We start from the raw sequence: 11,976 nt of genomic DNA on the forward strand, positions 1-11,976 counted from the left end.
ATCTAGTCCATTGTGTCATTCAAAACATTGTTTCCTTGTTGTTTTCTGCCTAAATGATTGATGTAAGTGCTGATTGATGTAAGTGGGGTGTCAAAGTCCCCTGCTATTACTGTATTATTATCAATGAGTTTCTTTATGTCTGTTGTTAACTTTTCCATATATGTGGTTGTCTCCATATTGGGGACATTAATATTTACAATTGTTAGATATTGTTGGATAGTCCCCTTTATTATGTATAGTGCCCTTCTTCATCTCTTATTACAATCTTTGGTAAAAAATCTAGCTTGTCTGATACCACATGATTTCACTCATATGTGGAATTTAAGAAACAATATATGGTGAGGTGAGGGGGGGTCAGAGAAACAAACCATGAGAAATTCTTAGAGATAGAGAACAAACTGAGGGTTGATGGAGAGATATGGGGATGCAATGAGCTAGATGGGTGAGAAGATTAAGGAGGGCACTTGTTATGATGAGCAATGGGTATTGTATGTAAGTGAGGAATCAGTGAATTCTACTTCTGTAACCATATTTCACTGTATGTTAACTAAAATTTAAACAAAAAATTTGAAAATAAAATAAGTAAAATAAAAATATCTAGTTTGTCTGATAAAAGTATTGCTACTCCAGTTTTCTCTCGACATCTATTCACATGATAAGCATTCTCCAGCCCCTCTTTTTCAATCTGCAGGTGTCTTTAGGTCTAAAATGAGTCTCTCATAGGCAGCATATAGATGGGTCTTGTTTTTTTAATCCATTTTGACAGCCTACATTTTTTTATTAGAGCATTTAGCCACTTACATTCAGAGTAATTATTGATAGATATGAATTTAGTGCCATTTTATTACTTCTTTTGTCATTTCTGGAGATTTTCTCTCTCCCTTTCTTGTCTTTGTCAATTTTGGTATTTCCTTTCCACTCATAGAGTTCTCTTTAATATTTCTTACAGGGCTGGTATAGTGGTCACAAACTCCTTTAGTTTTTGTCTGTCTGGGAAACTCTTTATCTCTCCTTCTATTGTGAATAATAGCCTTGCTGGATAGAGTATTCTTGGCTGCAGATTTTTCCCATTCAGCACATTCAATATATCATGCCACTCCCTTCTGGCTTGCCAAGTTGCTGTTGAGAGATATGCAGCTAACCTTATGGGGCTTCCCTTGTAAGTTAGGGACTTCTTTTGACTTTCTGCTGTTAGGATTTTTTTCTTTATCACTATAGTTTTCAAATTTAATTGTAATAGGTCTTGGTATTTGCCTACTCTAGATTTTTATGGGAGTTCTCTGTAACTCCTGGATTTGGATGACTGTTTCTTTCCTCAGATTAGGGAAGTTTTCAGCTATGATTTCCTCAAATGAATTTTCTGCCCCCTTTTCTCTCTGTTCTTCTCCTGGGACTCTCTTCCGGGACTCCTATAATACAAATATTATTATGTTTGATGGAGTCACAGAGTTCCCTAAATCTATTCTCATGTTCCATAATTCTTCTTTCTCTCTTTTGTTAAACTTCATTATTTTCCATTAATTTATCTTCTATATCACTTATTCATTCCTCTCCTCCTTCCATCTTTGTGTTCATTGCACACAGTCTGTCTCTAATCTGTTGTGTATTTTTCATTTCTGTTTTTTAACTCTTTTTTCTCTGTGATAAGGGCCTTCCTGAAGCCTTCCTTTATTTTCTGAAGCCCAGTGAATATCCACATGATTGTTGTTTTAAATTATCCTTCAGGTATATTACCCATATTTGTTTTCCTTAGAATCTCTGGCCATGACCTTATCTTTTTGTTTAATTTGGGATGAATTAAACATCTTGGCATTTTGTCTAGGTCTCTGTCTTCTTCTCCATGTCAGAAAAGCCTATTATGTTTCCTGCTCCTCAGAGTAATGGTTTTATGAAGAAGAGGTCTTATGGTGACCAAGGACTGGTGCTTCAGGGAATGTCTACATTGTGTGTTGTGTGCACTCTGCTGTGTGCATTTTGGCTGCTCTGTCCTTCAGGCCAGTCCTCTGCAGAGGACTCTGCGCCTGCAGTGGGCAGTTTTTGGTCATTGGCCAGACTGTGGCAAGTTAAAAAATTTTTTAAAAATATTTATTTATTTATTGAGAGAGAGAGAGAGACAGAGAGCAAGGTGGGGAGAGGCAGAGAGAGAAGGAGACACAGAATCTGAAGCAGGCTCCAGGTTCTGAGCTGGAGCCCAATGCAGGGCCTACTTTTTCTTCTCACACATTTTTGTTTTTGATATCACGTTCTGCATCTTTTTATATTGTGTATCCATTAACATTTTCTTGTTGCTATAGTTATTTTAAATACTCTCTTCCTTTAACCTTTATGCTAGAGTTAAGTGGCTAACACATCACAAGCATTCGAGTATTGTGATCTGACTATATACTTGCGTCTACCAGTGTTTATTTATTTTCATATGTTTTCATGCTACTAGTTAGCAACCTTTTATTTCAGCTTGAAGAACCCCTTCCCAGCCTTTCTTATAGGGCAGGTCTAATGGTAATGAACTCCATTAGCTTTTGGGAGAGTCTTTATCTTACTTTCATTTCTGAAGGACAATTTTGCTCAACAAAATAATTCTTGGTTGGGTTTCTTTCTATCAGAACTCCAAATGTATCATTCTATTCTCTCCTGGCCTGCAAGATCTCTGCTGAGAAATTCACAGATAGCTTTATGAGAATTCTCTTGTATTAGAAAGTTATTTTTTTTCTTGCTGCATTTAAAGTTCTCTTGTCATCTTTGATTTCTGAGAGTTTTAATATAATGTGTTTTGGAGAAGTTCATTTGGATTGGAATTTTGAGGTGATGTATTAGCTTCATGAACTTGGATGTCCAGATCTCTTCCTAGGTTGGGAAATCTTCAGCTATTATTTATATTAATAAACTTTCTACCTCATTTATTCCTCACAGCCTAATGATATAAAGATTGTTTGTTTAAATGGTATCCTATAAGACCTGTAAACTTTTTCATTCCTTTTCACTTTTTTTTCTTTTTTCTCCTCTAACAGGATATTTTCCAGTAATGTGTCTTCAAGTTTACTGATTCTTTCTCCCTGTTGGTCTAGTCTGATGTTGAAGCTCTCTGTTGAATTCTTCAAATTTATCATGGTTTCTTCAGTTCCAAAATTTGGTTTGTTTGTTTGTTTATTTATTTATTTTAACTTTATTTATTTATTTTGAGAGAGAGACAGAGACAGCATGATTATGGGGGGGGGGGGGCAGAGAGAGGGAGAGAGAGACAATCCCAACTAGGCTCTGTGCTGCCAGTGCAGAGCCTGATGTGGGGCTCAAACCAACAAAGCCATGAGATCATGGCCTGAGCTGAAATCCAGAGTCAGACACTTAATCTCCTGAGCCACCCAGGTGCTCCTGTTTGGTTCTCTATATGTTTTCTATCTTGTTGAACTTCTCTTTTGTTTTTGTATTGTTTTCTTGATATTATTCAATTAATTCTTGGTATTCTTTTGTAGCTCTCTGAGCATCTTAAAATACTTATTTGGCCTCTTCCTTGTCCATAACCATCTCTATACATCTCAGCTTTGGCAATCTCTGAGTGGGATGAAACCAAAGCAGGGCCCTCCTTCAGTGCTCTAAAAGGCTAGGGAAGCTGTTCACTTACCCCATTCTTCTTTTCCCTGTGAGGAGAACTCTTTCTAGCTGGGTTGTTTCTTCTTGGCACTGAGAAATGCCAGCTTATGGGATGAGATGATGTAGGTAAAGTGAAGCTGTTCTCCTTTCCTTTTGTGCAGTTATTCTCAATTTTTTGTTCCACTGAATGATTGCAGTTTCTTAAGTGGGCTCTCCCAGATCTGTTTTTGTTTTGGGATAGTTGTCTAATTGTTGATCTTTGTCAGGGATGGAGGCTAAGGTCTCGCACTTTGCCATCTTAGCAATATCACTCTTTGTGTTTATTCTTACATAGTAACAAATACCTGGGGGTTTGTAGATAACTTTATAACTAAATGCCATTGAATTTTTTTCTTAGGTGTGTTTCTATGAAGTCTAGACCTGCATAGATGGGAAATCTTTTGCATACAATTTGTTGCTATGTCTATGGAATTAAAATTATTGGATTATTCTGGTGTTTTGAGGATGCCCCAAGGGGCAATTCAAACTGCCATTCAATTGACTGTGCTATGTAAAAGAGCTTACTGATTTCTAATGTGACCAGAAAAATAGTAATTTCACTCATTACACATAGAAAGGGCCTATAGTGTTTGCAATGACCTTTTAACTAGTTGGATTTTTGCCTACCTTCTAATAGAAAAAAAAAAACCAAAACTTTGGAGTAGACTTACTAACCTTTTTAAGCCATGAGGGTGTTGTTTTATATAATGAAGTAGTAATTTAAAAAATGGTGAACCAAATAATTAAATGACTAAATGATATCCAATGAGTCAAAAGAATAAACATAGCTTCTCAAAGATCCTAATTCCCAGGGTATAGTTTATATATTAATAGATGATCTTTTTATATAACTTTAGATAGTTCATGATTGCATGGCAAAATTTATCTATCTACATAAGAATGCAAGGATTTGTATTATAATGCAAGTATATTGAAAAGAGAAATTATTATAGGCTTAAATCTGAAAATTACTTTATTGCCATTTCAGTATTATGATTATGCAAGTTTCTATTAATCTCCTAATTTTACTGTTGAATAAGCTGAGACACTAAGAGGCTAAGTTACTTTTCCAAATTTATAAACTGAATTGGTAGCAAAACTGGAATTACTTACGGAGTCCCCACTCCATTACTTCGTTCACTGAATCACTTTGCGTTTCTGCTTTGTGTGTGAGGATTGTTTTACATTAATTAAAGAGCCTGACAATAAACACTCATTTACTCATTTTTGCTTTTTATAATGAAAAATGTTCAACTAAATGAAAAAAAAGTCTTTACTTTGGCATTCACATTAGCCTAAAACAGCTGAACTGGATTTTTGTCAAACTTGGCAAGGACTGAAGTCTGACAGAGAGTAAACTCATGCCAAGTTCCGTTTGAAATTAAATGTTCTGCCAAAGTTATAAGCTACTGAAAATTGGGACTTCACATTAATCTGTGATTTCAATATACTATACCAATGTCTCATAAAATTTCTTATTCTAATAAGTAATGTTGATGTTATTATAAAACTTACGTGGTATGCTACGTGCTGGACTTCCCAGAAAAAGTGACTCTGAAGTTTAATTCTTTGGAGATTCATTAGATATTCTATTTATATTTTATGTTTTTTATTGTTTCTTCCTTTATATGCAGCTTTTTTCATCTTTGTTTTGACCCCATTTCCATGTTTAAATCTAGTTTTACTAGTATTCTTGCTTTCATTTCATTTTTAGGTGAAATACTTTAGAAATATCTAGGTGTTCTCTCTTTTAAGCAACTCCATATATGGATGAATTTATGGCATATGTCTTGCTGTCCACTGAAGGCAATATTGTTAACTAAAGTCTCCTACTCCTGACTGCTTTCTTCTCCTTTTCTTCTATTCACCAGAGGAAGGAGCATATTTCCACTTGAAACTACCCTTAGAATTGAAGAAGAGCTAATTAAGTATGTGTAACGTATCTGCCAAGAATTTTAAAACCAGAATATACTACTTTTAGATTTTTGGAAAAATTAAAAGCCCAACAGGTGAGAACATGTTAAAATAGTGGGGTTTTTTTATACCAATTAAATGCCTCACAGTTAGTTACAATGCTGCCAATTACTTAATGACTTACAGAAGCTCAATGCCCTGCCCTTCTCTCACCCTCCATACTCTAACTTGTGTTGTAAAGCAGATATTTGGGCATCCCCATCGATTATCCTTTCCCCCCAACCCTCACACTTCAACCCTTCTAATTCTAGTCTTAAGTGTTTCTTGATACATTTCCTTCCTCCCTGTCTCTGTTGCCATTTCCATTTTCTTAATCAGAGTCTCACCTTGATTACTGCAACAGATGTGATCTTCTTGCTTTTGTACACACCTCCCTCCAGTAAAATCTTTTTATGCCTCCAGAATGATCTTTTAAATAGGAAAAGTCTGATCTCTCCCTTGATTAAAATCCTCCTGTAGCCCTTTAGTGCCTTCATGATAAAATCTGAACACCTAACTTTGCTATCTAAGACCTTCCACTATCTGGCTGTGGCTTCCACTACAGATTAATATCCTGCCAGTCCTGTATTAAACTTTACATTGTAGTTCCCGGTAGCTCTTGTATATCCTATACTATGCCACAATGAAACTTCAAGCTGTAGTTATGTTGTAAAATCCACCCTTAAATTATCCTTTCTTTATCTGAATAATTCATGTGCATTTTTCAAGACTGAACAAAGACATGTATACTCAAGGATGCCTCCTTCTCTGTCTGCCCTAGCTGCCGGTAAGTGCCTTTTACCCTGTAAGTATTTGCATCACTGCACTCAACACACTGTAAAAGAGTGTCTTGTACCCTAGCCATCTCCCTTATTAGATTATATGGTATTAGAGGACAGAGGATGTTTTGTTTAGCCTTCAAAGTTAGTTTCCCACAGTGCTTGGTACATGGTAGATACTCAGTATAAATATGCTGAATAAATCAATGAATGAACACATCTCTTTCCTCTTTGTGCTCCCATATGTTCAATATTACTTCAATTTTTCTTACCTGACTCAAGACAAAACCTCACATTTCTATGGGACAATTTATGAAATAAAACTTTTAGAAAAAAAAGCTGCATCATAAATAATAATTATGTTAGAGTAAATTATTTGGTGGGTTCTATTCCAAAACCTTTACAAACATGACCTCACCTAATGGTAACAAAACCTCATAAAAGAGGTGCCATTAATAATACCAATTTGTAAATGGAGAAACCAAATGACAGCTTCAGAAGGTTAAGCAGCTTATCTGACCGAGATCCTCTAGCTAGAAAGAGACAGAATCCATATTTAATTCCAAGCTAATTACAAATGCTTGTCTCCTAAGAGCCACATTATACTTACTTTATCCTAAAATCTCCTTGTATCATCTTGCTATAATTAAAACTACTGGTGCTAGTACAAATTAGTTGGTTGGAAAAAGCACTAAAAAACCATTGACAATAAGCCTTTTTCAGTAACACAGATAACTTTTGTTTCATATATTTTATGATTTGTTTATAGGGCATGGAGAAGGTATAATGCTTAAAAGTAATTCATTTATTTGACTGATATCTGCTTTGTAGATTTAGACTTTTTATTCATCTCCTTTGTAGATTTAGACTTTATTTGTTTGTAATTCTTTTCCACTGCTTTTCCCAATACTTCTTTAAATGTTAAGCTCTCACAACTCTGAAAGAGGAAAGAAGCCGTTGAATGCATCAGAATGGGATCAGTTGCAGTTTTAATACTCTTTCTATTTTTGTCTTTTTGGGTTTCAACAGCCCTTCCTTCCTCTCTTGATGGTTTTGAAGATTACTTTTTAAGCTAGTTATATTACCACAGTGTATAATAAAAAAAATGCTAGAGGCACTTTTATGACAACAGAATCTTTTTTGTTCCTTTTTGACTTTAGCAGCTGAGATTGTTATGAAGAAGCATTGAGAGAAAAGGGAAACATGACAACAATGATAAACAGTTACTTGGAGAATGGGGGAGATACACAGCCAATTTAATTCATTCTTAGTGACACAGGCAGACCCTTGAGGCTAAAATGGCTAGAAGATTACATGGCTCCTGAGATGGAGTAGAAATGGGGATAAGGAGGTAGGGAGGGGATTTTTCCTGGGAACATCATGAAAATTTGCACATGATCTCAAGAAGATTTCTTTCCATCATTCTCATACCCTGTTCTAATATTTCCATGTGGTGATTATTCATACAGTCCAGGTGAGCATTTTTATATTAACTTTCTACCATATGCTCAAGGTAGAGTTGCCAGATAAATCAAATATAAGTAAGGGGCAACTAGTTAAATTTGAATTTCAGATAACAGATGCATATATAGATATATAAAATATATATCTGTATATATATATATATATATGCCCCATGCAATCCTTATACTAAAAAAAAAAAAAAAAAAGTGTTGTTTATCTGAAATTAAATTGAACTCAATGTCCTGTATCTTATCTTGCAACCTTAATCCAGGAGCTCTTTCAGTTTATTTATGTAGAATTAACACATATTTCTGTGAGTAAACACAATATACAATAGGAGAGGAAATATAGAAGGGATTCAAAATCTGTCTAAATTTTCACAAATCAGTTTTGGTGCCTGAATAGAGTTGTGAGAGATGGCATCTTACTACTAGGTTTTATTTATTAATCGATTGAGAGATATATACAGGCTTCACCTTTTCTGTAGTTCCATATGATCATTAGTCTTGATATATTTAAAGTTCCTGGCTGATAGCATAAAGCAAATCCCTTGTTCTATTGCATACACAAAATTCAGCACACCTAGAAAATGGGCCCCACTGAGGCTTTATCTTAAAAGGAACAAGCCCTCCTACCAAAGAAAGTGACTTTAAAAGTTGACTGGACTTAGTCTATAAGATTTTACTTTTAACTCCTAAAAGAGTTTTGTTTTGTTTTGAGATTTTTGTGTAAACAATTCAGTTATTCTTTGATAACTGTAGAATTCAGGGCTAGTTTAAGCCCTTTGGATATCTTAAGAACTAAGATTATGGTTATAGCTTTACCTACTGCCCATCTAATAATACACAATCCAACATAAAGAAACACCAAACTATAAAATATCAATAGAAAAACAAAAAATAATGTCTTGTCACACTTTTGGAAATTTAAACTTTGTTCAAAATAATTAATTTTGGTCCCTCTACTTTGCTGGTGTCCTAAACATATATTTTGCTATCATATAATCCATCATGAGTATTATTCTCATTATGAAATAAGCAGTAAACTACTTATTAAGTAGTTTACAAATATAAATAAAAATGACTAAGAACAAGGTATAAGTCATGCTCATTCATAATTAAATGTTTAGTATTAACTATTTGTGAGAACTTTGTACTGTGTCTATTTACCTAAATTGAAACCATGTTTTCCAGAATTCCCTTCCCTGGCCACAGGGTATTTTGTGCAAGATCTGGAAGGCAGATCTTAAATTCTGAATACTGGTGCAGATCACCAGGTACTGTGGAAGCTTATTTACCTCATTACTGACCTACTAACTCATTTCAATAGACTGGAGCACCAGAGGACCATCCTGTTTCTTCAAGTTTTGGGCCAAGTTTCGTGTAGCAATATGGCCAAGGGTGCCTCCTTCTCCTACAGCCATCATGGCATCATGATTGTAGCTAGTGACAGACGAACACAAATTCCACTCTGTCCTTATGGATTCCAGTAGTCACCTTCTCATGGATTCCAATCTGTGCAGGTCTCAGTTTTTCCCAACTTTATTTCCCAACTACTAATCTGGCCAACCTAGGGACAGAACAACAGACAATACCTACATAGGTTGATCTACCCATTCACAATGGTTTGAGGTCCCACTCCTATAATGTATCAGCATTCTAGATCACTTGTACTATGTTTGCTTCTCTGATAGAACTCTGACTAATACATAGTCCTCATCAGATTACCGGGGGTGGCTTAGACAAGATTTGTGTGGAAATGTCTATCCTGAGACATCTTCTTCATACCTCTTCCTGGTTCTGCATTTTTTCCCTCTAGATACCTAAGCTTGCCAATGATCCATGTTTCATGTTACAGTAGGACAATCAGTAATGAATTATCACTTTTTTGGTCAGAACTGTATAAAAATAAATAGCATTCCATTTACTTTTACTGTCTATAGTTGGTTTATTAAAATATTTATTTAAATTCAATTAGCTTATGCTTCTGAGTGTCTTCTGAAGTTCTACAGTTAACTTAGAGTTTTATAAAGAAAAAAAAGTATCATTTAGGAATAATATAAGCCCCAGATAGAACAAACTATATAATATTTACTTATGAGCCAATGTATCTTTACCAAGCTACAAATAATAGGTGAGCAATCCAGCAAGTAAAAATTATGTAACTTTCAGGCAATGTTTTTCCCAAGAAAACATTAGGAAGAGCTTTTCTTCTCTCTTTTTCCCTTAGCCAGTATGGCTGCAGAAATAAAGAGAAAACTTGTCTGTCACCTTGTAACAGATGCTGCCTGGTTAGAGTATTATATGTAACCTGATTCTTGCCCTTGGTTAGCAGGCAGCAATGACACAGTCCACTCCTAGAAACTGAGTTCTTTACTGACTTGACTTTGATGTATCTAAATCTGATTTTAGTTTCTCTGCTAGCAGGATACTCTTCTCCCTCTAAAATTCCCCTTCAGCTAATAACAACAGATTTTTCATTACTGTTTGAATATTCCTTGAATGTTTGTATATGGGAGTTTAATATATTTGAACTGTTAATTGTTGTCGTTTTTTCAGATTTTTTTTCCCTGCACATATACACTTTCATTCTAGCCAGGCTCTTTAGTAGTCACTGCTCTAGGAAAACTATGTCACAGCAACAGAAAGCAATGAAAAGGGAATTTTCTAACTAGCTTTTAGTTTCAAAAGATGAGACAAAAAAACAAAAAAACAAACTAGATATTTCATTGGATACCAGCAAGGACAAATAAAGAATCAGATGTTCCAATTTCCCTATGATGCCTTAGAAATGAATAATCTCTTGAGTTTGGAACCACCTTGAAGGAGGTGGGAGATGAAAAATAAATATGGACAACATAGGATAATTTCTGTCATAGGGACTGGGAATCCCTATTCATATTAGAGTAGTCACACTGCTAATAAGAAGCTATCAGGGAACTGATTATTGGCAGAAAAAAGTAGAGCGTATGAAAGGTGTATGAAAGGTGTATGAAAATTTGCTTGTCATATCAATGAAGTTTTGGGGTGTGGGGGGGTTTGTGGGATATGTGTGATATTCCTTGGACACTCTCTGCTACCCCCAAACAAAAAAGGACAAAAAACAAATGGTTATACTGATAAGAGTCTCTACCAGTTTACCAGAAAAAGGCAATCCCTTCAACAGCCTGAAGTCCAGGAACTCTCTATGGTCTTCGAGTTAATGCTTTAAAGGGAAAAACAACCTTAGCTTGACAATCAGCTAGGCCTCCAGTAAGTCTTCAGCATGTGAAAGTCTCTTTGGAAACTCCCTCTTGACTTTATCTCCCCAGACTCCATAAAAGGGTCACTGCCACCCCCCCCAACCCCCACATTTGCAGTGCAGCTCTTCTTGCCCATGGGTCCTGTCCTTGTGTTTTAATAAAATCACCCTTTTGCACCAAAGAGGTCTTCAAGAATTCTTTCTTGGACATTGGCTCTGGACCCCATGAACCCCCATCACCCCAAAACTTCATCAAGACACTTAATCAACACTGAGCTACCCAGGCACCCCTATCAGTTAACCACTTGTTTTCCCCTTTCCTTTGTTCTTGGGCAGCCAGGAATGCCTGAGGAATGTCATACGTATCCCACCTGGGCTGGGGGTATTCCCAGCTTGTGCTTTGCTCTAAGCTTGCCTTATGCTCCTTCATCAGTATAACATCCTATATTTGTAGAAAATTAAAAAGTAGAAATAATAAGCAATAAATATAATTGCTACCATTTAATGAATGTATGCTGTGTGCCAAAAATTTGTTAGATACTTTACATATATTGCCATTAGTACTTTCACAACACTGGAGGTTAAGCATCCCCATTTTATGAGGGAACAGAGTTCATAGAGATGATGTGATTTGCCTAAAGTCACAGAGATAACAACTGGCAGACCTAAGATTCTATAAAGGTTTGTCTGAGTTCAAAAACATTTCCTGTCTAATGTGTTCCTGTTCAAAAGCTAATTGTCCTGATGTGCACATTTTATTTTATTAAAAAGACCTGTAATTATTATTTTTGAATCTGTTCGATAAGCATTTATTGAGCACCACTTTCACATAAAACATTAGGCCATAATCTGAGCTTATAAGAATAGAAAAACATATAATAATATCCTCAAATTATAATTTTCAAAAAGTCAT

The sequence above is a fragment of the Herpailurus yagouaroundi genome, unplaced genomic scaffold (genome assembly GCF_014898765.1).
Source record: "Herpailurus yagouaroundi ecotype Mexico unplaced genomic scaffold, PumYag 209, whole genome shotgun sequence".
Lineage (NCBI taxonomy): Eukaryota > Metazoa > Chordata > Mammalia > Carnivora > Felidae > Herpailurus > Herpailurus yagouaroundi.